The following is a 13,229-nucleotide window of genomic DNA, read 5'->3' as shown; positions in this document are numbered from 1 at the left end:
AAAAAGAAAAAAAGCCGTCTCTAAGGGGCGCTAGAGTCTTCCTGACCAGCATAGAAACATGAATGAAATACTCATGTTTGTTTGCCTCATTTCCTAATCATACACGAAGGCAGATTATTGTTTACATGTCGTCATTTGTTCCTATGCCTCTATCCAAAATATTCACACACATACATATAAACAAACGTTTTGATATCTTGAACCTTATTTATTCATGAAAGCTCAAATCGGCCTGCAGGCCGCTTTTCATTGAGGTCCTGAGGGAAGAGGCTGTTTGAAGTTCGACCATTATTGTAAAGACCTCGCCATCATAGGCACGTAAGAAATCGTGACAACCACGCTAGGAATCATGTAGGCGGCCAGCGGACATGCGTAATGGCCGTGTTGGACAGGTCACCCGGTGACCTTGGCACGTGAGGTGTCATGGCGTTACACGACAGAGACTCTAGGTGGCTGGCCTCTCAATGGTTGTACTCTCCAAGCAGATCATACGGTAGCATAAGATAGCATCAAAAGCTGCCAGAGGCCGGCCTAGGAGTGTATTTGGCTCCCAGTGGCTGATAACTCCCTTTGGCCAGCTGTACTCCTTAGCCAGCTTTGATACTATTTTATGCCACTGCTTGGAGGTTACGTCAGACGTCACGGCAGCTACCGGCGACAGAGGTTCAGGTGCCTGACCTCTGCAAGGTGGCTGACGTGCGTTATTTCAAATCTCAAAGATGTTTGAAGTTCGACCGCCAGTGTGACGACCTCGCCATCATAGGCACGTAAGAAGTCGTGACAACCACGCGAGGAATTATGTAGGCGGCCAGCTGACATGCGTAATGGCCGTGTTGGACAGGTCACCCGGTGACCTTGGCACGTGAGGTGTCATGGCGTTACGCGACAGAGACTCTAGGTGGCTGGCCTCTCCATGGTGAATCTCCAAGCAGATCATACGGTAGCATAATAACATCTAACATGATATCAAAAGCTGCCAGAGGAGTGAAGCCGGCCTATAGCATAGGAGTGTGTTTGGCTCCCAGTGGCTGATGACTCCCTTTGGCCCAAGCTGTACTCCTTAGCCAGCTTTGATACTATCCCTAAGGAGGCTATCTTATGCCACTGCCACTGGCAAATCTGCATGGAGATTACGTCAGACGTCATGGCAGCTAGGCGACAGAACTCAGGTGGCTGACCTCTGCAAGGTGGCTGACGTGCGTTATTTCAAATCTCAAAGAAAATGTAGAGTCCCCCTGGGAAGAGGCAATTTGAGAAGAACGGTGGTCACTAGAGAGTTGTACAAAACGCAATGAAACATGTTGAAAAGCCAAGCCCTGTATTTGTTTGACGATTACTCCATTAGATCTAGAGAGAGCGAAAGATTTAACAGTAACTGATCAACAGGCCATTCAATTTGCTAAATGTACCTTGAGTCGGTGTCTTTCTCATAGAAAAAACTCGAAAAGATGAAAGGTATTATATTTAGTGTTAACGTTCGCTTTACTTTATAAATTTACAAACGGGAAAACAAAAGGTGATCTTTCTTTTTGAACTACCGATTAGCGAATAGCAAAGCTAGTCTTTTGCGCCAAAGGGTGGTTTGGTGGTTTCGTCTCCTTGATACAATTAAAACAGATTTCTTAAGGACAAGCAACGTAAGAAGATTTTAACGTCCTTGGTTGGTGAAATCAATTTGTCGGTCACTTTAGAGAAAAACCAACTGCTACGCTTGATACGGACTGTTTTCCTGGTATTCTGGTATGACCAAATCACGTGCACGTGAACGTTCGAAAATTCAGAGATATGTCTGCATTTTTATCACGCTAAATTAGGCTTGAAGAGCGCTGTAGCCAACATATCTCTTTCCTTGAATGAACGGAGTTAGCCCTACTATTTCCCCTCTCTTACGAAAAATATTCCAGCTGTATGTAATATATATCCTTGAACATTTCCGTAAACGCAGGTGGAAAAGGGAACGTTAAAGAATTGGGCATCGTGTGCGAAGACAGCATTGAAGTATTTCCGTTTCCCCTGTCTGATGAAACTCACGGCAGCTTTTTGGCACAGCATGATTGTCACGAGAGAGAACCCGGCAGCTGCGGCTGAGGTGATAGGTGTGTATTCAATGCCAATAAAACGACAGCCCGGCAAAAGGTACTTGTCGGAAGTTATTATATTGGTTAAGCTAAAGTGTGGGACCCACGCTATGCAGCACACGTATTTTCATTCGCTGGCCTGGTTACGAATGTTGAATGGGATTGTAAATTTGCTCTTTCTAGAACCTAATAAACTTTGCAATTTTCTCATATACTAGTAGATTATGAGTAAACCAATAAGTAGATGAATAAATGAATGAATGCAAAAGGAAATAGAAATGACAAATGAAGCCAAAGCTCAACAATTTTTTTTATCCCTTAAACTGGCAATAACATTAACAGATGGAACGAAAAAACAAACATAGGAGCCAAAATAATATTTGTAATGCAGTAAGAATAAGAGAAAAAAAGCAATTAGAAAAATTCATCTACTTTTGAATGTGGTTAATTCTTTTTTCACTGATGAGTCGCATTTGATTGGGAGTTTTTGTGCTCATATTTCTGTTCAGAAACCGTACAATCAGCTGTATTATATCAAGGGCTAGGCGCTATTGAAAAGATATCAAGGGTTATGTAATATGCCGTTTACAGATCAATGCGTTTTCGCAATGAGCTTTTGTGTCGAACAAAACCGTCCTATGATTATTCTCCATGAGAACCGGTGCTACACACTAGTTGGACCTATTGACACCCGCCATCAAACATTAATGAACATCCCCTTTGTCTGTGTGGCGGTCTCCCTGGAGCCGAGTCCTGGTCACGTGGCCGTGACGTCACGGTTGCCATCTTGATCCCAGCCTAACTCCGTCAGAGTCAGACGACAGCGGCCAACATTTTCTAGCTGGGGAGAAAGAAAAATACAAACAGGAAAGGACCAGGGCTAGATCTGCTCACATACTATATTTCCCAGATCGCAGACGAGGGAGTTGACGAGCAGATAGGTCTCCGTCTCTGCAGTGGTTGTGCCAAATTGACGGGAAGGCTGGGTACGGAAGTACGGCCCGCCACGGTTCCCGTTTTCTGCCGGGCCCGCTGCCGCCTCTGCCCGACTAGCCCGAGTCCACCTCTCCTGGGTAAGTTTGCCTACCTCAGACTGGCTTGTGGCTTTGCTGAGGAGAGCGTTTGAATATTACAACCGTAACAGTGTTTTTACCTTGTGATCTGTGTTGTTGGTTGAACCTTACGTTTACTTAGACTAGAGTAAGAACCGGTAAGGGGGAGGGGGGCAATACCTTTAGTAAGAAGAGGTGACTTTCTTGAAGTCTTCAACAATATCTTCAAGACGTATAAAGGATCACACTTTCGTGCGTCGAGATTAAGGTTTGTTTTCGCATGCTTTAGAGAGAAAGTCCCTTCGAACACTAATGCAAGTGGCTTTACTGTTATTACTAGTTTCCTAGTGACAACAGAAAGTGTTATCTCAATACAAGTTGTTGTTGTGAAAATTTATGTTATGCCGAATTATTTTAAGAACGGTATTCGAGTTCTTCTCTGTGGGGGTAGACTGGACCAGAGGGGTCGTCCTGTATGTGGAAGAACAGGATGTAGATAGGTGTCAGGCACCCGAAGACACATGTCCAAAAGATAAACAGGGCGGAAATAAGATCACTTTAAACAAATAACTTTTTTGTAGACATAACAATCACTAGTCGATGAATGAAGGGGGAAATAGATATTGTTGACATGGGACAAATTTCCTACAGAAAGGTTGTTTCCGGTGAAGATTTTGAAATGATAAAAGTGTGTTCACAGCTGGTTTTGAGCCACCTAATCTCATCTTGCACTTGCACACACTAAAGACTTGAAGAGATACATTCACACACACACACACGCACGCACGCACGCACGCACGCACGCACACTCACACACACACACACACACTCACACACACACACTCACACACACACACACATACACGCACGCACGCATGCTCACACACACACACACACACTCACACACACACTCACACACACACACACACACACACATTCACACACATTCACACACACACACACACACACTCACACACACACGCATGCACACTCACACACACACGCACGCACACTCACACACGCACGCACACGCACACTCACACACACACACACACACACACTGACACACTCAAGCTGATATGTCTCTAGAAAAAGTTGTAGGCGGAATAACGTAACATGTCTTTATACTGCATACCTGGTAAACCGCATTTACACACACACAGAAAACCGCATTATGGTGTAACACACCAGGTTTGTACCTTGGGCTTTGATCCAAACACACTCAGTCACTACAATTACGTTATGTGATATAACATGATTGTTCAATGAGCTTTAAATGTTTTTAACTCCATGTGTTTTCCATGTTGTCGTCCATTGTAATCATTGATGCAACTTAGATACACATTATTGAAAATATATCTGGAAGTGTTACTGTATTTAGTGAAACAAAATCCCTTAGTTAATAATGCTGAAGTACTATATTAGTACATTGTTACTCGTGGCTACCATTCTACAACATTGTATCAATCAATTCCAACTGAGTGCCAACGTCAATGGGTGTGTCAATCAGTTTTACTTTTATTTGCTTAGTAACTTAGTTACAAAGACTAAGTACCGGTAGCTCCTTTCTTTGCCAGTCTATCTCTTTGTTGCTATCCTATTATCGTTAGATTTTACTTGTGGTTGATATTGTTTGTAGACATGGCCTCTAGCTTGATAATTTCTGTATTTCCGAAACATAAATATATGTTCCGTACCCTTCAAGCAGATGTAACATCAGTATTTTGCATGTTTTTAGAGCAGTTCTTTGCATGTTTTTAGAGCAGTTCTTACCTTGCGGTAGTACTAGTAGCTTTTTGATTTATGAGGCAAAAAGAAAGCCTGTTCAACATGTGCTTGGGGATCAGTGTGACCCTCCCCATGCACATGTAATCCATATGCCGCGACTATCTTGGCTATGCTACCTTCAACCTTGGCTGGACCAGTTCCACAGCATGATTTATTTGGACATCTGCTCTAACTAGGTTAAGAAAATGGCATGAAATTCATCATTCGCAAGTGATGGATATCATCCAGTTGGTTCTGTGCTCACTTTTACTGTATAGATATCTTACCTGGAATCAATTTGTTTTGAGAAAAGCCTAGAAGTGATTTGGTTGGCTTTAATTTTATCTGGCAATTTCCATACTCGTATGATTGGTGATGTGATAACATGTATTAACTGTAGAATTGGGACAGCATGGCTTGTTTCGTACTAGTACTAGTAGTAGGTTGTTAACCCACCCTGCGGCACTTTTATGCACATGAAAAAAAAAGTTTCAAGTTTCAAATTATGAAAATTGTGAACATAAAATGGTTATCAAAAGCATAATTTGTCAGTCTTTGGGCTCTTTCATGTATGATGCTGCTTTGATTTACAGCAAATTCATTATTCTGTGTGCATGTGGCGAAAATGTAGATAATAAACGATAATGATACCGTTATGTACTCTCCCTTTATCCCAAGCTTTTGATCCGTACAGCATCTTTCTTTGCTCAGTGCCAATATGGGCTGCGTGCACAATATAAGGGCAGATAATAATGGCTCATGCTGTGAATGTGTGACCCCTATTTACCAAAGTTCAAAATAAATTAGGGTATTTCCAAAACTTGGCACAAGCATTTGTTTGCCTCCCCAGTTTGTAAGGAAGCTTCACACCTGCACATTTTTATATTTGGTTGTGTTGAGCTCGTACCACTTTGGACAGGTCCTTGCCTCTGCCTCTGAAAACACCAAACAAACAGAAAAACAAACACAATGTCGTACTTCTGGATTGGCCCTTGATCGGGATCAAGGACTGGTGAGGTTGCTTGGATACCAGAACCACAGCCAGAACAGATGAGTGAGTGATTAAGCACCAAGAGGTGGTATTATACACACTGAATTAGTCTATAAGAAAAGACCCGTTCAGTACCTGTGTTCTCGTTATTCTGAATATAAAGCCGAAAGTGGATGAATGGTAGGCAAAGTCTTCAATTAAATTTTAATACTAGTACCTTGTGTAGATGCATTGTAAAGGTTGAGCTTGGGATGGTGAGCATGGTATTTTCACTAGGCTGAGTTGTTACTAGACGATGTTTGTTCGCAAAGCCAAGCCAAGAGATTCATTAAGTCTGGGCTGAAATGATTTTAGGACATTCCCTTGAAAATGTAACATGATAGGAACAAAAGCGACGTCAGCATTTCCCCCCACAACTAAACTCTAGTGCTCCTAGAAGTTTACAAAGGAGGATAGACAGAGACTTGGTAGCCAAAGGGCTACTTCAGTGCAATATCATATAGGTTAAAGTTAGCCTCCAATCTGTGAACAGTGTGACGATATGGGGCAACATATGATAAGACTGTATAGTATCCAGTCAACATACATAGTTCTTTGGTTTTCCAACCAATGGCAGACTGAAGTATCTTTCACAGGGGATAAAGGACAGAATAGGGCTTCATGCAGATTACCTATTATTGTGTTTGTAAAGGGTTGTGGTATCACAACATGGTAACATGATATCCCAAACAGTTTGATACTGCAAAGCAATTATCTACTTATTAATGATGCATGACTGGAAACTTTTTTTCCCTCTGCTTTTATTTTCTTGACCTATTTTGTGTATGTTATGACATTCAGGTCATTTTATAAAAACAAGCTGTTATGAAATAGCCAAGTCAACCAACCTCCTAGCTATTTATGTATCATGTGTAGATAAAAAGGCCTAGGCTGTTGGATCTAATCTCCAAGCAGATGTAAAACAGCAAAATCGTGATGTTTTCTCAAACACAGAACTGGGAGCTTGAGAAATGTTACAATTTTTACCTGCTATATCTGCTTGGAGATTAAGGTATTTCCCAAATGTTTCATCTTACTTTGGACTCACTGAACAAATCCTGGTACAGATAAAAAGGTAATAACTTGAAGTTAGTATGTATTGTCATCGGTGGTGTTTATCAACTTCTCATCACGGGGACAATTGTAGAGGTGTAATATACTGGTTCTGATTCCTTATTTTATTGTTTCGCATAAATGGAAAACTATGTATTTTTCTCCTTATGTCAACACCAATCCCTCCCAATGTTTGATGGTGCGGCAAATAGGATTATGAAGCAGATCTCCTGTATTTATGTAACAAGTGTTTTGAACATCATCCATAACAACCGTGTAACAACCATATGGAATAACAAAGCCAACCTGCCCTTCTTCTTGTAAATCCTTCAATGGCTTCAGGAAAAATGAAAACATCAAGGATATTCTTGGAATATGGTTTACAAAAACAAAATTCAGTTTTTATTTTCATTTTCAGTTGAAACCATTATCATCATAAAAACCTATATGTGAAAAAATCATTTCATGGGTCATACATGTAGGAATGGTAGAAGCCATAGATGTTTTATGGTCTAGTAAGTACCCCTAGTAATGGAAGCCTCTTATGTATGCCCCCATTGATATCAAATGCTTCAGTCTGCTTCATCTATTGTCTGCCATTGGTACTATAATTTCAATGAGATGTTACACACTAATTCTTGTCATCTTTAACAATACACGGGATGTAGACTCGACTGTCTCATGTTACATTTGAAGATGTTTTGTAGGGTTTCTTGGTAACAAACACATGTCTAATCTTTGGCGGGCACGTCAGACAATTACTTGTCCACAGGGATCATTTTCAGATTAGACTTACACATGTTTGATGTAGTCATGGCAACTAACCGGCCTATCAAGGTAAATGACTGGTTATTATGCACAAATGATTGCTGTGGTTCCTTCCGTCTTTTGTCATCAGAGTAATTTCTTTGCAGTTTGCTCCAATTTTATTTCAGTAATGCCATATTTTTGTCAGTTTGACTATACTTCTGACAAATGCCGTGCCTGTATTTCATTTTTTTATCTGTGGATTTTATAGTGATTTTAGTCTTTTTTTATCTGTAGGCATTAAGGAACTTAGCTTTTAGGTTTTAGTATTCTCTCTTAGTCGCTTCCAGTGCCTGACTGAGAGAGAGAGCATACTAAAACTAACAATGCTTGCATCCAGACCGCAAGGAACCCATAATGTATTTTGATGGCTTCTCTCGTTATCGTTAGAAATGATGTGCGTTAATGGGGTCAGCATGCCCGCCCTGTTATACTTGTTAATGTAGGAAGGACCAGTCCATCATGTGGTCCAAGCACCTTCCATTTCTAAAGGAAGTACAGAGACTTTGACAGCTGACCTTTCGGTGACAAATAAATGGACTCTGTGCTCCAGTTCACCATAAAAGGTGTCTGTCGAAAAAAGGGTCCCTTCTCGTTGCCATGACCGCACAGTGTAAATAGATAAAAACCTTTTTGTTATATCTGTGTTTTTAGTGGGGTTTTGAACTTTCAAAGTGCAGTTTGTTGTAGATTTCTCAGAGTCCTGTTGTATTCTGGCAAGGTCTTATAACTTATATAACATCCTTGATTTTGGTAAGAAGATTAGCTTTTGTCACTCTTGCAGCTGGCACTGCTAATGCTACTAAACTATGTAAGTAGTCCCAAAGGGACTCAGCTTTGAGAAGAAATATCTAATCTTTAAGAACCTGTGAATCACGAATAAATGCCTGTAACTGATGTTGTCAATGTTCTGTATAGTTGTTTCTATGAATTAGACATATTTGAATATCTCAAAATGTTTGGAGAATTGTGCAATATTCAGTTCAAATTTAAGAACTTCATGTACTTTTCTGGTTTTCTATTGACTGAGCCTTTAGGCTATATCACACCTTTGTTTGCCCAAAATTTAAACAAACATTAATAACAGTCCAAGGCCTAGATGATGGTGTATGATTTCATTTTGTGTGATTGATTTATACAACAGCCACTTTGTTCGCTTTACCCACAAGTAAGCCAGTTTGGAACTGGAATCGTGAATTATGTATGAAGATAATACGTTGACCCAGGTGTCAATGCTATTAAAGTTCATGTACCTGTGCCCTTCTCTAAACCACAGCGGAAACATTCTCACCTGGGATCAGGTATTTCCTTATTTGGATGTACAGAAATTTCCAGGAAAACATTTCTACCACATGGCTGCATAAATATATTAACAGTTGCTATGGTTGCAGATGTATGACGTAGGATACACAAAGCTGTCATACAGTACTTATCGTAAAACGGGTCTGTTTTTATGGCTAGTGGATGTAGCAGACTTTGCTTGATGCTGTTTATTTCAATGTATTTGATGATTTATGAAAAGCTGAGAATATCTGGGCAACTAGCGATGATGATTTGAATGATTATGATATTAGAGCCATGTAATAGTATTACATATATTACTAATACATTATTTCTACTGAGGACAATTATATATAATAGAATACAATTGTCCTTGTTTCCATTAGACCTGTGTGTCTCAATGTGAATGGATCTGGAGATGTTTTATCCTGGCCGCTCTAATGTCTATCAGTAAATTAACACAAAGTTTTTGTTTGGTTCAAGTTATATGTAAATTGTCAACAAGCATTTTCTCAAACTGTCAAAGGAATAATAACCTACAGCACAGTATGTGACCTGTTTCCTAGTACAACAATGTATTTACAAAGGCACTATATGTTTGATGTTTGATACAAGTTTCTATAGCTCCAATGGCATAATTGATTATTTAACAATATAGGGAACAAGGATGTTTCACAGCAGCAGTTTTATTCCCAAGGATACTTTTAAATGTGTTGTTGAGTTAGGCCTTAGGTTGATCCACTAAAAATTCCAAGTCATTGTGGCAAATAAGACCTGCACATTCATGTGTATGTGCTTTTCCTGAAGAGAGCAGGTGTTTGACAGGGGCTTTGTGTGTTGCTATTTGCCTGACACGCCAGTTTGTTCCGTTACTTCCCCTGCTATGCACTGAAATGCCCGGCCTTGCGTCTTGTTGTTTGAATGATTAAAATGTATAGAGAAGAAAAAACGTATGTGACTGAAATTATTGTATGCATGAATGCCAATTGTAATTTCTAAATGATTGTCTACCTGCATACAAATGTAAACCTCAACCTTTTGTGATAAGATTTCAGTCAAAGCACTGACATAGCCCCCGTTATTCAAGTACGTACCTATTCAAGGTATAATTGGGGATGTTGTTATGTGTGCAGACTGCAACGGAGGGCCAAGATTGGAGACTGCAGTATGTAATTAAATGCATGGCAACCATGAAATATGAATAAAAAGCTGTAGAGATCTAAAAAAGGTTACTTTCATGTTTCTCAAATTTCCTTTTCCTGGGTGCAACAGTCAAGAATCGTAGCAACCGCAAAGATGATTCATAACATTAATGTCTGGACTATAACACATTTTGATAAAGAATTTCATTCTCTAACAGTTGTAGGATACAGCATGGCTGCGAGGAACAATATATTCCTCCGATTGATCAATGAGGTCTTCAACAAGCAAGTTTTATACGACACTCGGATGTCATAGACCTTGCTTCTGCACTATTGTAAGGATCCCATTAACTGCCATTTATCTGTCAGTGCAGGCTTCCCCAGACCATTGCTTGTCTTGTGTAAGAGGCATGAGGCACCTGACTTAATGCACCAGGAGTAGGCTGGATAGAACCAAGCCTCTTATCACAGCCCAGCAGACTGATACTATCCTAACCCTTGGGAACGTGGCCCATAAATCCTCCATGTGTTTAATAGTCTGCGGGTTGCTGAGATGGAAACTGACAGGACATTTTAGGCAGCGTCCTTTGAAACTTGCTGAAAAGTTACAACTTGTATCTTCTTCCCCTCCAGGGTTGAACAAGTTTTCTAAAATCCACGTGTCCTATCGGGCAAGCACATAAAAAATGTACTTGCCCGAACCAATTTTTCACTTGCCCAAAATTCAAATGTCACTGTAACTACATGTAGTATATGCATTTTCACTTCCAGCAATGGAATTCTCTGTAGACAATTGCTTGATGTCATGACTGTAAAAAGTAACAAGTATATCAAAATTGCACTAAAATCAATGGAAAAATCTTACTTGCCCGATCGGACAAGTGGGGTAGGACATGCACTTGCCCGAACAGCACTTTCACTTGCCCTGGACAATAGGGCTAGTGGACTTGTTTATCCCTGCCCTCAGCATTGCACCACTTCTTCTTTATTATACATGTACATAGTATGTATATCAAAGAAGACGTTCTGTAACATACATCATACATTCAAATGAAAGTTCATCTGTGAGGGTATTAGATTGACATTTTACGTCCTACATGTACAAATGTACATGTTATGTGTATGTGCAATATTCCAGTACAGAATCATACAAGTTATTTAATGCTTTGACTTACATAAGACTATGTCTTGCTTAGATCTATTTTGGTAAATGCATTTAAGTTTGTGGGGATTTAATTTCGTGATAGCGGGAAAAAGGACTGTTCGCTGTGGTTTTAAGTTTGCAGTAGCACCATGCACTGCCATGGAAAAAATGTTTGCAGTGGGTTTAAGTTTGTGGTGAATTGCCAACGTGAAAATCGTGAACATAAAACCACTGCGAAAACGTCTGCATTTACAGTTATCTTATCGTCCAATATAGGGCCTAGACTAGAGTAGAGGAAAGAAAAGTCTGTTCTTATGTTTTTTCTTCAGCGTTTGTTTCCTTGTGTCGTAAAAACAGCAGCCGTGTGCAGGTCATGAATTAATCATTAACTCTTGTATATGAACTGCTGAGGTCAAAGTCTAATTGCTTTAGACGGACATGTTTATATGACTTTTTCTGTTAGTCTGATGTAAAGCACTTGTTGTTTGTACCTGAAGCATAGTTTGGTTCAGGGATAGCATACAAATGGAGCTGCAAGACATTTAGGCACGATCTACACACAGTTTTTCCCGATATCGGCGAGCCTACAACCTCTCGCCGACAGCTTTTTTTTATCGTCTAGATGGAACTACTATATCGCCATTACGATATCGGGAAAATTTCTCCCGAAAGGTCGGGATCATTCGTACGATACCTTACCGATAGCTTAGCAGGGGTCCCCGACAGCTTCGCGCGCGTGTAGATGCTTCCCGACTTCGGGAAGGCTCATTAGCATATAACGCAATTTGGAAAACCGCGCTATATGTTTATGACTGCAAGCGCCATGGGTGTCCGGCCCCCTACGTTCTAGATCCCTCCTGACATCTCCACAGATATCGGTAAAAACTACATGTGTAGATTGGGCCTTACTTGAGACTAGCCGTTGTTACAGAAGCAAGATGGTTATTTCCTCTGATGAGTCTGAGTCCTTTGGGAAATGGCATTCCAAATTGTGGCTTTGAAGCTTTTGCAATTCAATGTGTCAAATTACCCACCTGTTAATGTATGGGCGTCCTTCAACCAATCAGCATAATTCCGATATGTGAGATGTACTACGATGAAAGATATCCCTATAGATTACTGCTGTCTACATGTGTAAAACCTTACGTGTAGTATGTAATGGACGGATGCAGTTATGTATGAACCAATGACACCTTGGATTTCCACTTCTCTCCCCTGTGCACTTTAACACACGTTGACCATCCCCTGAGTGAGTATGCCTGCTGCCTAGACCAGTAATGGTAGACATTGCACAAATCCCACGTTATCCTTTGAGTACCATTAAGGGTCGGGGAAGCATCATACCTTTGGCCATAAGCATTTGTACATGTCTTCCTTCGGACTATCGGATTTGGTTTGGTGTCTGTGCTGCAAGTCTGAAATATGTTCATGTTTCAAATTGACACATTTATGTCTTGATACCTGAATAAATTTGATTTTGATTCTGTATATAGATGGTTTCAGTGCCCTTTGGGATAAACAACACACACGTACCTGCTTCAAATTGAATCATTTGCCATTTGCTTATGCAGACATATGTCTTAAGGGTCTGTTCTTTCTTCTTCTTCTTCTCGTGTCACTGGTGTCAGTGAGCTCTACTTCTGCAACACTATTCCGCTCCAGTTCTCTGACACAGATGTACAGTGTAGGAAATGAACTGATTGCTATTTCAAGTGTTTTGTCACCTAAATATAGGCCTGCTGGTTTACCAAAGTATGATTATGGTCATGGTAAGAGACAGATGGGACACTCCTTTGAAGTTTTAAATACCCAGGACCAGCACATCGACATCTACATACGTGCATATATGGATCGATATCGAACACATTACTTCAC

At 40.4% G+C, this 13,229-nt stretch overlaps 1 protein-coding gene across 1 annotated transcript in view; it reads left to right on the top strand.

Moving 5' to 3' along the window:
- Window positions 1–2,839: 2,839 nt before the first annotated feature.
- Window positions 2,840–13,229, top strand: part of LOC118431418 (serine/threonine-protein kinase NIM1-like) — a 33,006-nt gene continuing 22,616 nt past the window's right edge. The window contains exon 1 of the mRNA XM_035842638.1: window positions 2,840–3,151. The gene's annotated coding sequence lies outside the window, so the exon portion shown is untranslated. The remainder of the gene's footprint in view (window positions 3,152–13,229) is intronic.

This window comes from Branchiostoma floridae, chromosome 15 (assembly GCF_000003815.2).
Source record: "Branchiostoma floridae strain S238N-H82 chromosome 15, Bfl_VNyyK, whole genome shotgun sequence".
NCBI classification, from domain to species: domain Eukaryota; kingdom Metazoa; phylum Chordata; class Leptocardii; order Amphioxiformes; family Branchiostomatidae; genus Branchiostoma; species Branchiostoma floridae.
Note: the sequence above shows the minus strand (reverse complement) of the source record. Positions and strands in the feature narration are given on the sequence as shown.